We start from the raw sequence: 19052 nt of genomic DNA on the forward strand, positions 1-19052 counted from the left end.
TGGATCCGGTAATGGAAGCTGGTCCAACTACCGTGTCCGCGTCCTGCCGCGAGACGCTAGTGAGGCGGGATGTGACAGTAGAGCCGTCATCCCCGTTCTCTGCCTCGGCTTCCTGCACTGGCTCGGATGACCCAACCTGCTTGGCTTCTAATTCCTGAATTTCGCGCGCAAGAATTTGGTTCTGGCGCCTGAGCTCCCCTATCTGCTGCTGTAGGGCGGTTTCGGTAGGAAATGGAAAAGAGGAAGTTCCGGAGACTGCCCCACCCCAACAGCTCACCTGTGCTTGGACGGGTGTAAAGGGTGAGAAGTGCTTGACCAAGACAGGGGGCTCCGACGGGGTCCCAGACTTTACATTGGTGGAGTGCCCGGTGTTGGTCTTCTTGAGTTCTGGCTTATTCGACTTGGCGGCTGGTGCTTTCTTGGGGACAGTCTTGGGAGTCGGAGCCTGCTTGTTCCCCCCCTTCCCCTCCGTTGTCCTCGGCTTGAATCCGCGTGGGGATCCCGACTTGACCGGTTGCCGGAACCGTCCAGCACAACCGGGAGCTCCAGTCTTGTGGCCACCGCCGCAGAGGAGGCAGCTCAGAATGCACTGGTGTTCCGTGGGGCCATCAGGAGTAGCAGCAGGTACCTGAACGCCGCAGCTTGTGCAGCGGCCGGGCTGCGGGCGCGGGCAAGTATCTGCTTGATGACCCACTGTGCCACAAAGTGGGCATACAGGCACTGTCTTCTTATACAAGCGAACAGGGAGCCACTCGCAGTTGTATAACACCGTCCGTGGCACCTTCGTCCCCGCGAAGGTGATCACCGCAACCGGGGTGTCCCCAAGCTTGCGCACAGACACTATATTTGGCTCAGCACTGAGCTTGCTTTTCACAGTTTCGGACGTTTCGTCTTGAGAGACATGCACGACGCCCCGACACAACTCACCGGAGAGTTTGGGATGTCCCCGGATTGTTAGCTGGTGGCCCCCGACTGGCAGCTTAATGTCCCGGAGGAGTCTCTCGGCGGCGTCCACTGATTTGAGCGTGCACACAAGTACATTTTGATCCAAGAGGGGCCACACCGCAAGTCCCACACTTGCGTCGGCTCCGAGGATGCTGCGGACTGCAGCGCCGGCTTGTCCAGGACCAAACGTGGCCTTGAGGTCGAGCGTCTCCCGTGGTTTCAGCACCACTATTATGTCGTCTTCTTTGATGCGCGGCGTGTTCTTCAGCCGCCACTGGAGTTGCTTGGCGCGCTGCGAGGTGATGCTCGGCGCGTTCTTGCCCTGTGCTTGCTGAGGGCGAGACGCTGCTTGTTGTTTGGCTGCAGGAGCCCTGGCATCGATCGACGGGAGCGGTCGCATACCACGTCGGCTCTGGGAAATATCGTAATTATTTGCGTCACATCAAGGCGTTCTCCTGCAAGCCTTCCACCACCATCTCCAAGAACGTGAGCCGCAACCGTAGACATCACGTCTTGTCAAGGTGGGCCATCTTCTAACCCTTTTTTGGTCACTTGAAGCTTTCGCAAAACCATTGCGGAGTTAAGCCTAACCGCAGTAAAGGCCGCGCTGGCCCTGCCCGGGGTTTCCTCGGTATTGGCGACTCCAAATCAAGTTACCGGCTACGATCCGGTGTCCCTACAGATTATACAGATGGATACCGCTCAAACCGAGACAACTCTACCAAGCGAGGAAGAGTACCTCAAGGATATGCTCCGCGTCTGGCGCGGAAAGAAGAATCCAGAATGAGGGTGGGGGCCTTCCTGGTCACCGCCAGCATTTTTATTGATGCAAGGTGTCACGTGGACACACACGCACGCTGAACGCTTTAGGTTAACCGGAGTCAAGGCGAGTGCAATGCAGGAGAAAGCTGTTGTATTATGTGTCATAACGTGAGACCCCCATTAAATTACGGGCAAGTGTGAATACTTGCCGCCTTTGGGTTCTGAAATGACAATGGGCAACTGGCGCTTCTTTACTATTTATTTATTTATTTATCTATTTATTTATTTATTTATTTATTGATACAGTCAGCCTTTTGCGCGCTACTAAAGGAGTGGAGTTGACTCATATAAAACAGAAATGTGCATAAGAGAAACATCAGAAAAAGAACCTTCACTACTGGAACACATCATTTCAGAGCACATACCATAAATATATCATAATGGCTAAGTATATAGTTTAAATATTGTTTACCATATACTTAACCCTTTTTCGAAATAAATTTACGACAACAATCTTTTCAAGCTTGTAAACCTCAAAACTTGCTCTATCATTAAGGTAATGCAAAGTCTTGGATTTGAGGCACCGTCAGCGGAGATTCACAAAAACTGCAACCTCGAGATGGCGAAGAAGATGGAGGATGTTTTGGAGTTGGTCGCAGTCACGTTCGAAGACAAAGAATCGATGCTAAAGGAAAGATGACTGAGGAAAGGAAAGGGACGCAATGGAAGCCATTGCTTGGAAAAGAATGCAAGGTTCAGCGGTGCGCACTCCCCTGGGAAGCCGACGCGGTGGTACCAAAGAATGCAGCAAACCTATTGCTGCTTCCTTGGCTGCCTTCCATAGCCAGGATATGGCGCTTCTCTTTTCTGCGAACGCAGGGTGCACGTCTACTACTCTACCCGACGCAAAGCATAGTCGTCGCTGTTGCGAAGGAATGCTCCGCAATGAATCTTGTAATGAAAGTGTAGAAACGGAAGAGAGGTGAGCTGTCCGCGCAATCAAAATACCCGGAGGAGAGTTCACTTCAAGCTGCAGCAACTGTCGATGAGAAATTGCAGTGCGTATTTACAGCGTCTTATTGTAGCCGGAGGACAAAGTACAGGCCTTCTCGCGGATACTACTTCTCGGATTGGTTGTGTCCCCTAAGAGCGCCTGAACGTTGCTCTCTCGCAGTCATTCCTCCCACGCGTACTTTACCATATAAACTTCAATACGGACATTTTACTCTCTCTCTCAGCAATCATACTGAAGTTGTGCCATGTGTTGATGCCAGTGTCTTTACTTTAGAAATAGTCGAATAAGGAAGTTAAAGGAACTTAAAAAGAGGAAGAGCCCGTAAAACTTATTTACCGCCGATATTTTAGTGATCGTATCATTAGTCTTCCTTCGCCGCCTTTCCTCAGACCATATATATATATATATATATATATATATATATATATATATATATATATATATATATATATATATATATATATATATATATATATATATATATAGTAGGGAAAGAAGTGTATACTTAAGGGCTTGCTTCTCTGTGCTTTGGAACACTATTATTGAGATCCAACAGACAGTAATGCTGAGGAAAGTATCGGGGATGCTATCAGACCGAATGGTAAAGTAAATGTGAACAAAGAAAAGTGGGTGAAAAGATGACTTGCCGTCGGCAAGAACCGAACCTGCGACCTTCGAATAACTCTACCACAAAGCCATTACGGCAGCTATCACCCCAATCACAATATTGGGTATATATGCGAATTTAAACGTGGGAGTGTCAGTCAGCGCCACCAGTAGCCACGGCGGCGAGGTTCGCGCACTTTTTTCAGCCTGTTTGGCATCACGTAGCACGTGAACCTGTTACGAGTGGGCAGATGAACAATAGTTCTTCGTATACAACCTAAATGCACCAAGTCTGCCAGAACGAGGCTCTTGCTAATGAAGTAGAGAAAGAAGTGTATAATAAAGAGTTCTTTTTTTGTGTTTTGACACAATAAAAATAATATCTAACAGACAATGTTGCCAAGGAAAGTACTGAGGACACTATCAGACCGAATCGTAATGTATATATGAAGAAAAGTGGGTGAAAAGATAACTTGCCGTGAGCAGTAACCGAAGCTGTGATCTTTGTACTATATATTGCCACGTTCCATTTCCCAAGTTTTTGTTATCGTCCCAAAACACCACAACACTCTCAGCCCGAACCGCGCCTGCAGTTTGGTGTGGTGTTTTGGGACGATAACAAAAACTTGGGAAATGGAACGTGGCAATATCTATATATATATATATATATATATATATATATATATATATATATATATATATATATTGCCACGTTCCATTTCCCAAGTTTTTGTTATCGTGTTATGTATAGGTATGGGATATGGCACAACGGGAGCGTTGTCAACAAGGATAAATATATTTATCCTTGTTGACAACGCTCCCGTTGTGCCATATCCCATACCTTCACAAAGACTAACTGGCCCATTGAATTATTACTCCCACTATATATATATATATATATATATATATATATATATATATATATATATATATATATATAAGGGAAAGAACTGTACAGCTAAGGGCTCGTTTTTCCGTGTTTCGACACAATAGTAATAATACCTAACAGACAATAATGCCAAGGAATGTTTGGGGAAATTATAGAACCAATGTAATGTAAATAAGAACACAGAAAAGTGGGTGAAAAAATAACCTGCCATGAGCAGGGACCGGACGGAACTTGCCGTGAGCATGGGGGATATTTTTTCACCCACTTTTTTTTCTTATTTGCATTACATTGGTTCAAATAACTTCCCCCCTACACACTTTTTGGCATCATTGTCTGTTATATATAAATATATATATATATATATATATATATATATATATATATATATATATATATATATATATATATATATATATATATATATGTATATATATAGTGAAGGTATGGGATATGGCACAACGGGAGCGTTGTCAACAAGGATAAATATATTTATTTCCCTACAGTTTCGGGAGGTGTCCTCCCTTCATCAGGGGATGAGTTATACTATATATATATATATATATATATATATTGGGTGGCGTGGTCAAACGCGACTATTTATCTTACGAACTCTGTAGCTAATACTTAAACTACTTCTGTTTGTTTCCTGTTTCCAGCGATAACTGCCAGTCCTTGTCTACCTTTTTATGAGTAAAACTTGATGATTGCTCACATCCTTCGTGTCGGAAAAATTATGCAGCTGGTGTAAGTGTGCTCATGACAGGCCAAAAAGGAATAATATTCTCTTCGGCCAAATTCTCGGATCTGTGCACGAAGCTACTACTGTGTGAGTACAGCGATGTCAGTACAGCAATTTATTTTCTTAGTTTAGACTATGACCTACGTAACATTAACAGTTTAGTTTGTTTTATGCCCATGGACAAAGCGGAATTTTTTTATCCATTTTGGCATCACAGACGAGCAAAACGCAACAGAAACATGATAGTTCCTTAGAGAATGTTTCACTAAGTGAGTCAGTATATATGCAATAATAAAGGTTATATACATATTTTTGTAGGATTGGCACTTACAATATAATATCATATAGAGCTTCCTAGTTTGAAAACGACAAAAAAAAAAAAAGAACTGAGTTTCGTTCAGTACGTGGCTCTCTCATTCGCACTGCATCAAGGTTTTTCCGTGCTGCCAATGATGTTCTCAAGCGACGTACAAAAAAATGGTGGAATCTCCGAGTCAAGTAGTTCATAACACGTATTCAGATTGAGGTTTAACGACGTTTCTATAATACCCTTATTAACAAAATAGTACAAGCGTTAGAAAATCTGAATCTAGCACTTTTTATAAAATCATTGCCTTACAAAGCCTGAATGACGAAGTTGAAAGCCATAAAACGCCTGACATGTTCTGCGTCAAGACGGCAAAAACATGTGAAGTAATACATCCAAACAGATATAGCCTCCAAATATTGAATAATTCAATAAGTTGCCAGCGTTCAACAAAGGATAGCATTAGCACAATGAAAGACTGGCGGTGTTTCATCTGCAAGGAGTTTTGGAGTGACACAGCACCGAGTTCTTTCTCGATTCAATGTGAGGAGTCCAAGGACTGGGCTTCTAAAGACTGCGTAATTGTCCACAGAGTAAATTTCATCCATTTTTACTGCAAAAACTGAAGTAATCATTTTTTATTCACGCTGTCTCGCTTTGCCCCTCACAGCGTCTCCTATTGCCCCGCAGGTTAGGACGAAATGGCACATCTGGAACATTGTTTATTTATTTTTCAAAATAATGTTTCACACCAACAAAAGAAAAAAAATACTCATGCAGCACATACCTTGGGCTTGGTGTTTATTTATAAAGAGAGAAAAAAAAGAATCATTCAAGATTTTGAAAAATTTTGTTGCAATTTACCTCCTCCCACTGTTGATTCTCTAATCTTTTCATCCGATCTCGCGTGACACAGCCTAAGGCTTTCTTGTCTGTGAGAATTATCTGCTGATACCAATACGGTTCACGAACAATTTGATTTTGCCTATCGTACCGACAGGTACCTTGGTATTGAAGGCTGCTTCGTGTATACTGGAGGACTAATAAAGAACTGCGAACAACGTACAAGTGAGCGTGTACATAGATAGGGTAATGGTGATTTACGTTCAATATAAAATAATGTAGAAAAAAAAACCTTATAACCTAGCAAAAGCCTACCGAAAACCTAGAAGCAACCAGATTAGGTTCTGAGTCATCCAGTTTCTCTGTTTTACCACTTGCTCATTTTTTGTGCAGGCTTAAGCAATATTTTGCGTGCCCGTCTTATACCCAGTATCACTTTCTTCTTTTGATGTGTCACTTCAACTGAAGTACGTACTTAATACGCGAGTTTTAAAAAGAAGTTGCCCAGTCTCATTTTGAGAATTACAATACCTGTCGATGACGGCTGCCGTATATATTGAGCGCCGTTCATACTTTCAGAATATTTTCATTCACGCGCTATTAGCAAAGCCCAGACCCCACGTACCACAGCTGGATTTCTTTCTTTATTTTTTTCTCAAGTGCCAGTATAGCCTTGCGAGGACTGCAGCAGTAAGGACTCCGTTTCAACCGAACCTTTTTTTGTTGTTGGTGAAGAAACCAGACGTCACTATTGTGTGTAGTGACTCACCAAGCGCGTCACAAAGCCGGGAAAAAATAAAAAGCAGAAAGTGGTCAGTTTAACTCTTTTTGTTTCGTGTTTTCTTCTGTTTTGCCGCTTCAGCACCTATATGGCACTTATTGGTATTTGACAGCACGAACTATTCTAGGGGAAATAGATAATGAGTATAAAGTGTGTCACGCAGTTTATTCACGTACAGACCTACTGGAAGGCCGAGGAACGCCAGAAGAGCGAGGAACGCCAACAGGCCGAAAATACAAAACAAACGCAAGCTCGGGTCGCGCGTGCACCAACGCTGTGGCTTGCCGTTTCATGCTGCTTCGTCGTCGTTCGCATAGTTCCCTACATTGGCCCCCGGTGAATAGCGTAGCCAACCTGGCGACTTAAGGCGTAGTCACTATAGCGGGGTCGTAATACGGCTTCAGGCGACTCACATGCACAATTTCTCGGCCACGACGGCGTAAGTCATGAGACTGTGTCAATGGCTCAATCTCATAATTGACGGGTGACGTACGGGCGAGAATGCGGTAGGGCCCGTGGTATCGTGCCAGTAATTTCGACGAAAGGCCAGGAGTGCTCGGTGGAACCCAGAGCCAAACGAGAGTACCAGTCGTGAAAGTAGAGAGATGTCGGCCGGTGTCAAGCCGTAGCTTCTGGTGGCCTTGGTCCTCGGTTGTCAGAGAACAGGCCAATCGTCTGCAATCTTCTGCGTACCTGGCAACATCAGAAATTGCAGTGTACTCAGAGGAGTCGGGCGTGTATGGGAGGATAGTGTCCAGCGTGCACGATGGTTCGCGTCCGTACAACAGAAAGAAAGGGGAGAATCCTGTTGTCGCGTGCGTAGCGATGTTATACGCATACGTGACGAATGGAAGGACAGTGTCCCAATTAGTCTGGTCTGAAGCTGTGTACATCGTCAACATATCACCGAGAGTGCGATTAAATCGTTCTGTGAGGCCATTCGTCTGCGGGTGATATGCTGTCGTCAGGCGATGAACCATGTTGCACTGAGCGAGCAACGCTTGAATGGCGTCAGACACGAAAACACGCCCCCGGTCGCTCAAAAGTTCGCGGGGAGCACCATGGCGAAGAACAAAGTTGCGCAAGATGAAAAACGCAACTTCCCTCGCGGTTGCTGCGGGTAGTGCTGCTGTCTCCGCGTAACGCGTGAGGTGGTCCACGCCGACAATTATCCACCTATTTCCAGAAGACGACGTGGGAAGTGGTCCGTATAGTCGATACCGACGCGGTCAAACGGACGCGCTGGACAAGGCAGAGGCTGAAGTGTACCGGCAGGGCGTTGAGGTGGGACTTTACGTCGCTGGCATGCAGTACAAGCACGTACGTACTTGCGGACAAATGTGTACATGCCGCGCCAGTAGTACCGCTGACGTAAACGGTTGTACGTTTTGAGAGCGCCAGCGTGAGCGCTTTGCGGGTCGTTGTGGAAAGCAGTACAGATTTCCAAGCGCATGTGGTGGGGTATCACTAACAGCCACTTCCTACCTTCAGACGTGTAATTCCGCCGATAGAGTAGGTCGTCTCGAATAGCGAAATGTGTGGCTTGACGGCGGATAGTTCTTGACACTAAATTAGCTAACGGATCAGTCAAAAATGCGAGGAGTTGGGAAATCCACACATCTTTGCGTTGTTCCGATGCCATGTCTGTGAAGTCGATTGGTGTTATGACAGCTGAAGAAGGTGACGAGGAGACTGGGTCAGCCGGTAGCGGCGAGCGGGATAGCGCATCAGCGTCGGAGTGCTTGCGGCCGGATCGGTATACAACACGAATGTCGTATTCCTGTAGGCGAAGCGCCCAACGACCAAGGCGCCCCGACGGGTCTTTGAGCGATGATAGCCAGCATAGAGCGTGGTGGTCCGTAACGACTTCGAAAGGGCGGCCATAAAGGTATGGGCGGAACTTCGTCAAAGCCCAGACAATTGCGAGGCACTCTTTCTCCGTGACGGAATAATTACACTCGGCTTTCTTGAGGGTTCGACTCGCGTAAGCGACCACGTATTCTTGGTGCCCTGGTTTTCGTTGAGCCAATACAGCACCAAGACCAACACCACTGGCGTCGGTGTGGACCTCCGTAGGCGCATCAGGGTCAAAATGTCGTAGAATTGGAGGTGATAATAATAACCGCCGAAGCGCGGTGAAGGATTCGTCGCACTCCTTTGACCAAGCAGAAATGCCTTTGGAAGTTGTCAACAGGTTGGTAAGAGGCGCTATGATGGAAGAGAAGTTGCGCACAAATCGACGAAAGTAAGAGCACAGGCCGATGAAACTTCGAAGCGTCTTGATGGAATTGGGCTTCGGATAGTCGGCCACGGCGCGGAGTTTCGCCAGATCCGGGAGAACACCCTCTTTGCAGACGACGTGACCCAGTATGGTGAGCTGACGTGCGGCAAAATGGCACTTCTTGATGTTAAGTTGAAGGCCAGCAGAGGTGAGACACGTGAGAATAGCACGAAGACGAACAAGGTGAGTGGAAAAGTCGCGAGAAAAAACGACGATATCGTCTAGGTAGCAAAGGCACGTGTTCCACTTGTAGCCGCGAAGGATGGTGTCCATCATCCGTTCGAAGGTAGCTGGGGCGTTGCAGAGTCCAAACGGCATGACGTTAAACTCATACAGCCCATCAGGTGTTACAAATGCAGTCTTCGATCGGTCAGGATCAGCCATTGGAACTTGCCAATATCCTGAGCGTAAATCTAAGGAGGAGAAATATTCTGCCCCTTGCAAGCAATCGAGAGCGTCGTCGATGCGTGGCAACGGGTACACATCCTTCCGAGTTATCTTATTGAGCCGGCGGTAGTCGACACAGAATCGGATAGACCCATCCTTTTTGCGCACAAGTACAACAGGGGACGACCAAGGGCTCTGCGATGGCTGGATGACACCACGCTTGAGCATATCGTCGACTTGTTCGTTGATAATACGGCGCTCTTCCGCTGAAACTCGATATGGTCGTTGGCGTAAGGGAGCATGAGTACCGGTGTCAATGTGGTGCGTGATGTTCGCTGTGCGACCCAAAGATGGTTGAGCGCAATCGAAGACAGAACGGAACTCTCGAAGAAGGGACAAGAGTTCGCTTCTTTGTGTCGGCGATAGCTCAGCGGCAACAGAGGGCTGGAATGAGTCTGGCGCGGGCACTGTGGCCACAGGTGGCGTCATAGCACTGAGCTGGAGGTGAGGTGCGTGTTCGGCGAACTCTAGAGGGCGCAAGAGGTCAACGTCTTGTATGTTACCCAAACATTCTCCGCGAAGTAAGGTAACTGGCGACGATAGAGAGTTCGCGACGAGCATGGCGGTAGCACCGGATTCCACGGTGAGTACGGCAAAGGGCAGGTGTAGGCTACGGTGGCGGGTAAATAGGTCAGACGGAGTGAACAAAACAGTTCCGGCAGGAGCGGCCGTACAGGTCAGGGCTACAAGGGCGGATGTTCTCGGTGCTATTTCCGTGTCTGCAACAACGACAAGTTTGTAAGGTTCAGGAAGAGAATCCACAAAACAAGAGGTTGGTAGCGGTGTAAGGGCAACTTCTGCACGTGAGCAATCTATGATGGCCCGATGACGCGAAAGAAAGTCCCATCCAAGAATGACTTCGTGGGAGCAGGATGCCAGCACAAAAAATTCAATGGCATAAAGTTCACCTTGGATAATGACACGTGCAGTGCACACAGCTGTAGGCTCTATGCACTGCGAGTTGGCCGTGTGGAGCATCAGGCCCGAAAGAGGCGTCGTCACCTTTTTCAACTTGCGGCATAAGGGCTTACAGATTATGGAAACGGCGGCCCCTGTGTCGATAAGCGCTTGTGCGGCGGTCCCCTCAACATTGACGTCAATAACGTTTTGCGGCGAGAAAGATGGAGGCCTTAAGCAGTTAGAATTGTATGCAGCTGTTGCCTCCGGAGCTGCAGCGATCAGTTTCCCTCTTCCGTAGCAGGTCGGCGATGCATAGGTGACAGGGAGCGTCGTCGTGGCGATGGTGACCGATGGTTTGCGTAGGGTCGAGAACCTTCAGTGGTGTACCTTGATGGCATCCTAGACGACGACGCCATTGGCCGGCCCATGGCGTCGACTGGAGGAGGATCTCGGCGACAGTGGCGGGCGACCTGTCCAGTGATACCACAGGCGAAACAGATGGGCCTATTATCTGGCGTCCTCCAAGCGTCTGAGCGACGGTAAAATGGAGCTGAAGATCTCGCGTAGGGATACGGCGCCGCAATTGGGGTTGTAGGCACGACATAGGGTGGCGTGGCAGGTTGAGCATACGGCATACGCTGTTGCGTAGGCCGAGCAGCGACGGCGGCGTACGTGAGAGGCGTTGTGACTGGTGGTTGCTGATGCACCGGCGGAAGGGCTTCAGCGACTTGGGTCCGAATGACGTGTTGGAGGTCCGGTGCCAAAGCTTGCGTGGGCTCATGTGTCAGTGGCAGCAGTGACAGCTGGCGCGCTACCTCTTCGCGGACGAAGTCCTTGATTGTCGAAAGCAGCGGCTGCTGGTCGGTAGGATGGGCGGCTAGGTGCAAGCTTGCGAGCGTGTCTGGCGTCGTGATGGCTTGACGAGCAATTGCGCGCTGCCTACGCAATTCATCGAAGCTTTGGCAGAGGGAAACGAGGACAGCAATGGTGGGGGGATTTCTCGCGAGCAACATCTGAAAGGCGCCGTCGTCAATGCCTTTCAATATGTGCCTGATTTTTTCTTCCTCAGGCATGGTAGAGTTGATGCGGTTGCATAGATTCAACACATCTTCAATGTAGCCCGTGTAGGTCTCGCCTGGTTGTTGTGCACGGTGACGTAAACGGTGCTCGGCTTGAAGCTTGCGTGCCGCAGGTCATCCAAAGACGTCCGTAATAGCCGTCTTGAATGCAGACCACGTAGTAATATCAGCTGCGTGGTTATTAAACCACAGTTGCGCGGTGTCCGCAAGGTAGAATGTGACGTAGCCAAGCTTACTTGGGTCGTCCCATTTGTTACTTGCGCCGACTTTGTCGTACCTCGCCAACCAATCTTCGACGTCCGACTCAGTGGAGCCCGTGAAGATAGGAGGGTCTCGTTGAGGATACACGGCACCGCAAGTGACATGGACGGTCGAAGGTCCCACCTGGAGAGGCGTCTCGGTGGCCATGTTCGTGTCACGTAGAGGGGGAAGCTTACGGGAGCGAAGTTCCAGGTTTGTACGGGAGTCCACACACCTCCACCAGATGTCACGCAGTTTATTCACGTACAGACCTACTGGAAGGCCGAGGAACGCCAGAAGAGCGAGGAATGCCAACAGGCCGAAAATACAAAAGAAACGCAAGCTCGGGTCGCGCGTGCACCAACGCTGTGGCTTGCCGTTTCATGCTGCTTCGTCGTCGTTCGCATAGTTCCCTACAAGTGTTACAATCTACCGGTAAAACAAGAAGAAAGTGTGGCTTTGAACTTATTTGATGAGGAATAGGCTGCTGGCGTCTCTTAACGCCAATCTTAGTTTTACTTATTCTATGCAGGGCCTTCTGAACGGAGGCAAATTCCGAGCAACTTACTTTCTTGTATAAAAATAAGTTTCCAGCACCTCATGTATTTTCAAGGTGCCCACGCAAAGAAGGTTACTTGTGCACATTGGGAGACTATAGCTTTCTTTTCTCTTAGAAGGGATGACCATAGGTCAGAGTCGCATATAGCAGAGTCTTTCCTCGAGCACCGAAGCCTAATTCTTTCTTTTCTTCTCAAAAAGTTTTCGACAAACCAGACTAATTATGAATTGTAGTTATTATGCCAACACGCAGTTTTCTGCTGCTTCTTACGTTATTATTTATTTCAGAACCGTTACCTATAGGCCTAAACCAGCAATGTAGAAATAATATTAAAATTGATTAGTTTTTTTCAACAAGCCAAGGAAAATTCACATGTCCGGCTGCCGCAGCCTCAGCAGGGATGTACTGAAATTGAATATGTTTAAGTTAAACTTTTTTTCGTTTAACAAGTAATTAACGGGCAATAGCCTTCACATTATGAAACGTACAAGAACTCTGATATTTTACATTTAACGATTGATTTCCTGCAAGCTCTAATGCAAGAAATATTTTCCCTCTCAAAAAAAATGGTAGATCCCTGGTACAGTGGAAATCGATGTTAAGCGAAGCATGAATGACAAACGTTGATATGTTTCTTTGAAATAGGCACAAAGTTGTGAGGTGAAGGTTAATTAATCCGCACATGACTTCTATGTCATGATTTTTATGTTTGGCCATGTCATTTATTTTGTTATCTATTCACGTCCGCTGAAACAAGTTTGGCATATGTGGAGCTAGCAAAACAGCCGCGAGTGGGCTATAATCGTAACATGTAGCCATGTTTTACATGACGCGCCTGCCATCATTATCATGTTTGGACGTGTCATTTGCTTTCGTCGTCTATTCACGTCAAGTATCACCAAATTAGCTATATGTTGAGATAGCAAAACGACTGCGAACGCGCTATGAGCCTAGCATGTAGTCATGTTTTGCATGATACGCATATAATGATTATCAAGTTTGGACGTGTCCTTTTCTTTCGCAGGCCATTCACAACACGTAATACAAAATTTGGTATAATTGAAATTCGGTATAATTGGAACTAGTGAAGGATTGAGGAAGACGGACTGATTCTTTGTAGAACACATCTCGCTCTTCTCAGTGCTTCTTTGGACTTTTCACTGCCGTTGTGGGGTGCATTGCCCCATACGTTGCGGTAATGGATGTGCATTGCAACCTCACGAGATGACGTCCGATTCCGGTTCGACTGCGGCCACTACCTCGAGGAAGCACATCCAGCAAGAGCGATGACACTGACCTGTACTCCGCATCTTGCGACGAGCCCTCAGATGACGGCTTTCAACCTGTCCTGCACCACAAGGCCAAGCGACAGATCGTTAATCCATCCTCAGTGTCAAGTACAGCCACCATGAAAACGGAGCCCCAGCGATGGTCCCATTCCATTCTGTTCGTGTAAAAGAACGCTACCAAAAGTCTGCGTGTTCTGAACAGGCAAGCGCTTTCGCTTTACTTTGAAAACACTGTGCCGAACGAGATCAATTACTTACGGCTCAATACAAGAAGAAACATCTTGGCTGTCGATGTGCTGCACCCGAGTGCGCTGAGTGCTGAGCACAAGTAACACAACTGGGAAACATTGCAGTTAGGTCCATCATACCAGCCGATGGTACGACCACTCAGGAGTCATGTACAATATTAACACGGAAATCCCAAACGCTGACTTTCCAATACTTATAAAACCAGCGAGTCAAGAAACGTCGTTGTCAGCGTTGGATGCCTTGGTAACGCACGCTGTGTGAGAGCAACGTTCAAAGGTTACTGTCTTCCCGCATACGTGAAGGTTGACCCCTTTCATCAACAAGTTCGACAGTTTATTCCTAAACCCGTGCAATCCTTCAACTGTCAGAAGACCGGTAATGTAAAGGGTGTTTTCAGGAGCTTCACAGCGTGCCTCCGGTGCGCCGAACCACACACGGAAGACAACTACAGCGCAACCACACTGCAGTGTCCTATTTGTCAGGGTGCTCACAAGGCTTATTCCAAAGAATGTCCGCACATAAAGAAAACATTTTCTATTATGAAGAAAATGGTACGAAACAGCTTAATCCACAAAGAAGCTGCTGAGAAAATGTGGCGAAGACGACGTCGCTGTCGAAGGTCTTCAAGTCGGGCAGCGCTAACTTCAGGCAGTAAGTCGACGCATCAGGAAAGATCACCAGCTGCAGTTTCCAGCACAGCAAACACAGACGTTGGAAAAAAGCAAGGGGACAGATCAATCTGTGGCTGTACTGCCACAGGCTGTCCGGCGTTATGATGGCCGTCCCTTCTCGGTCTTTCTTGTCGACTTCGATTTGCCGTTAGCCGGCCTTGTGGTCCATCAAAGGAAAGTACCTCGCATTGTGAAGGTGATCTAGGGCATCGTCAGTCCTTGGGAGCGGGTACACGTCCTTCATCGAGATTTTGTTCAGGCGGCGATAGTCGAGGCAGAAGCGTGGAGTTCCGTCTTTCTTCTTCACTAACACCACCGGTGACGCCCATGGACACTCTGAAGGCTGAATGATGTCGTCGCGCAGCCTTCCGTTAACTTGTTTCTTTATGGCCTCGCGTTCTCGCGTCGACACTCTGTACGGACTGTGACGGAGTGGCCTGATACTATCCTCTGTTGTGACTCGATGTTTCGCAACGGGAGTCTGTCGAGTTCTTGACAATGACGAAAAGCAGTCCTTGTATTTCAGGATCAGATTTTCGAGATGCTCTTGTTTATGCGTCGTAATGCTCGGATTAACGTCGAAAGCCGGTTGAAACACTTGAATCGTCCGAGTGCATTCCACAGAATGGATGACGGCAAAAGCACTCCTGGCTTCCGGTACTTCTTCCATGTAGGCAACCATCGTACCTTTGCTCACGTGCTTGTACTCATTGCTGAAGTTCGTGAGCATCACTGTTGCGTTACCTCCCCGCAGCTCGGCTATTCCTCTGGCGACGCAAACTTCGCAGTCGATCAACAGGTTCTATTCACCTTTAACGACATCTTGGATGTCTGTCGATTCCTGAGTGCCGATGGAAATGCTGACGCTGGAGCGAAGAGGAACGGTGACTAGCCCTTCGAGCACATTCAAAACGTGCCTTCCTGACAGCGTGTGCGGCGGTGTGCTTTTTCTGTGGATAGCGTTATTGCCTCTGGCAATAACACTATCCGACGGCGCCGTGTTGACTTAAAGGCCAACTCTGGAGATTTTTCGAAGTTGATGAATGTCAATAAAATACGCTTGATACGTTTTTTTGCACATTTCCGTCATTTGTGCCAAAAACAGGCTTGTGAGATGCGCTGATTGTTTGCAAATAAATTTAAATATTGCCTCGAAAAGCTCATCTGGCTTGCCAGAATTATTGGCAACAATGTTTGAATGACGTCTTATTTGGCATGTACACGAAAGTGACGCCGCCGATGGCATCGCTACTTGGCTGCTACGGCATTTACTGTGCTGCCCACAAGGCGACGGTGGCGGTGTTTGGCACGGGTATAGCACGGAAAAGCTTTCTTCCTTTGTGGTGTTTCGCCGGGGCTTCGCTGGTCTCGCTTATACAGTTTTCATACTGCGCGCCAACGGTACCAGTACATGGCCTCTCATTCTTATCATATGGTACGTCATAGCAGAAAGAGCACCCGATCAGGTTTTGGTTTCGGTTTTGCACGTTTCTGCTTTTGAAAAGTCATTTTCGAATTTCCTGAGCATTTCATCAATTGGACTCGTGACAATGTTGTCTCAAAAAAAAATACAAACACCATTACCTTGACATGGTCGAAGAATCGCCGGAGTTGGCCTTTAAGAAGTTCATCTCAGGTATCACATCCCTGGAGCAGTGCTGTAGAATTAGAAAGCTGGTGGGATAAGTCCAGTTGTTGATTGTGATTCTTTCTGTGCAAACACCAGCCAGCGTTAATACATGACCCCCCGCAGCCTGGATTTCATGGCTTTGAGAGGTAGTCTTCACTTTCTTTAGCTTCGTCACAAAATGCCCACGAACGACTGAATAGTCAGCCCAAGTGTCGATGAGAGCGGTGACATTGTGGCCGTCAAACATCACGTCCAAGTCGCTATTCGTCATCATGCGTTTCGGTTCGGTCGTGGGGTTGGGTCACGACTACGTCGGTTTGCTCCACTGCTTCCATGTTGCGTTGTCAGGTCGTGGGGTTTCATCAGGTCGTGGGTACGTGGGGTTTCGTCTCCTAGGTTTTCCCTCATTCGAATCGTGTTCGGAAAGTACCGTCATGGTGGCGTCGTCGGAGGATCTTCGGTAGTTCGTCGCACAAAAACCGCACCTCCAGCGGTTTCTGCCCTTAGTTTCCCAGATAAGGTTACGAGACCGGCCCCGAGTTGAGCAAGTGTGTGGCCAGTGGTTAGGTGACGTGTAGCGGCTGGGTGACGGCGAAGGAGATCCTCAGGGTGTCCATTGCAGCGCTGCAAGGTTGTCGGTAATGTCGCGGAGTCTTTCCCCCCGCTGTGGACACGGCGCATGGGCGGCGAGACCGCGCGAACCCATCGGATGGTACTGGCAGCGGCGGTAAGTGTGGCCAGCTTCTCCGCAATGGTGGCAGAGAGGAGGTGATCAGGGGCACGCCAAACGTTTGTTTTCCTCGGAGCGTTGCGCTGACCGGTGGGTGGACGGTATAGCGTCGACGGCGGCGGTGGCTGGTGATGGAACTGCGACGGTGTGGTCTCTTGACGTTGGCATGAAGGGGGAGCGTAGCGTGGTTCTGCAGCAGCGTAGCTCATCACTTGCGGCTTAGTCTGCGGTGCTTCGGAAACCCCAAGCGATTGCTGAACTTCTTTACGTACAATGTTGGCGATCGAGCACACTTGAGGCTGCGCTGAGGGTAACAGCTTACGCAGTTCCTCCCGCACAATCGCTCAGATAGTCTCGCGCAGGTTCGTTGGAGCAGAGTGGTTGCGTTTCTGCGTACTCTGGAGTCGAGCGGCAATTGAATTGTCGGGTGCGCATCTCCAGCGTCTTTTTAATCGTTGTCGCTTCGGAGATGAATGCCTGGACAGTGCATGATGGGTTTATCATCAGACCCGCGAACAGCCCCTCCTTTACTCGACGCATTTGGAAGCGATTTTTTTTTTGTCTTCAGGCACATCAGAGTTGGCGTGCCGGAAAAGTTCGGTCATCTCTTTCACGAAGAGCGTCCCGTTTTCGTTTGGAAGCTGTGACCGGGTTTCAAGCAGTGCTTTGGCCCTCTCCTTGCGTATGACGCTCATGAATGTAGCGAGGAACATAGTGCAAAAGGTGTCCCATGTTGTCAGGTTTCACTCCTGGTTCTCGAACAACGTACGAGTGGCGTTTTGTAAGGCGAAGCACGCATGACGAAGCTTATCTTTGCTAGTATAAGCATTGAAAACGGCCACTCGGTCGTATGCCTGCAGCCCACTTTCTGGGTCTTCAAGGGCTGAACCGTGGAAGGTCGGTGGCTCCTTGGGTTGCCAGAGCAAGATCGATGCAGACGGCACAGGGTCTGTCATCGTTGCTGCGGCCGTGGTCAGGGTCTTGGTCAGACGGGTCTTTTCAGGTAGAGGATTGAACTCTGGTGGGACACATTGTTTCCTGCGGCGAAATTCGCTGCTCGGAGTTGTTGTCAATGTCTTCTCGACTGGCGCTATCTTAACGGCTTGACGGTGGCGTCCGGTACATGGAAGGAGCAGCACCTCCACCAGATGTCACCAGGTCATGACGTGGACATAGGGAGCAGACTTCTCGTCGGATAATAAACTGTTTATTTGGGCATAACTTGTGTCAACGTAAAATCAAAGCCAAAATACAGCAAGACTCTGGCACTGATAGAAGCAAGCAGAGCGTCAGCAATCGAACAACTGACAAGTGGAAAAGCACGTCGGCATTAATACACTTGCCATTTATTGATCTAGCATTATCGCTATCGGCCACGTAGTTCCAGAGTAATCTGTGATATTCGCGAGGTGGGCGTAATCTCAACAAGACAATCTACTACAGTCTCGAGGCTTTTCGAACATCGTAGGCGCGGTTTACGCTGCACGTAGTGTAACGGGATGAAAACAAAGCTTGTGGAAAGGTACGTGGCAATAGCCTTTACCCTGGTTCGTTACCTGATCCACTCTGTTCTTTTTTTGTCTCTTAAGAATGCACCTATCATTTTCCTTTCTATCACCCTCTGCGTCGTCCTCTATTTAGGTTGAACCCTCTTTGTAAGCCTCCAGGTTTATGCTCTGTAGGTTAGTGCTGCAAAATGCAGCTGCTATATACCTTCTCCTTGAGGGTTAGTGGTAGGTTCCCATTCATAATATGAGAATGATTGCCGAGTATGATCCACTCTATTTTTATTCTTCTAGTTGTTTCTCGCTCATGGTTCAACTCCGCGGTTACTACCTGTCCTAAGTAGACATATTCATAAACGACTTCGAGCGTCTCTGTACCTATCGCAAAGTGCTGTTTTCTGCCGAAACTGTTCACACTAGTTCTTATCACAAATAGAATCAGAAAGTTATTTTTTGCAACTTTAAAATTATAAGACCATATTCAAGTCACCAGAATCTCAATATTACGTTTGGGAGTCAAATGATATTGCCAGGGGCTTCATATTAAACTCTAAACACTTACACGAACCGAGAAAATATTTATAA

Source organism: Rhipicephalus microplus, unplaced genomic scaffold (genome assembly GCF_043290135.1).
Source record: "Rhipicephalus microplus isolate Deutch F79 unplaced genomic scaffold, USDA_Rmic scaffold_17, whole genome shotgun sequence".
Taxonomy (NCBI): domain Eukaryota; kingdom Metazoa; phylum Arthropoda; class Arachnida; order Ixodida; family Ixodidae; genus Rhipicephalus; species Rhipicephalus microplus.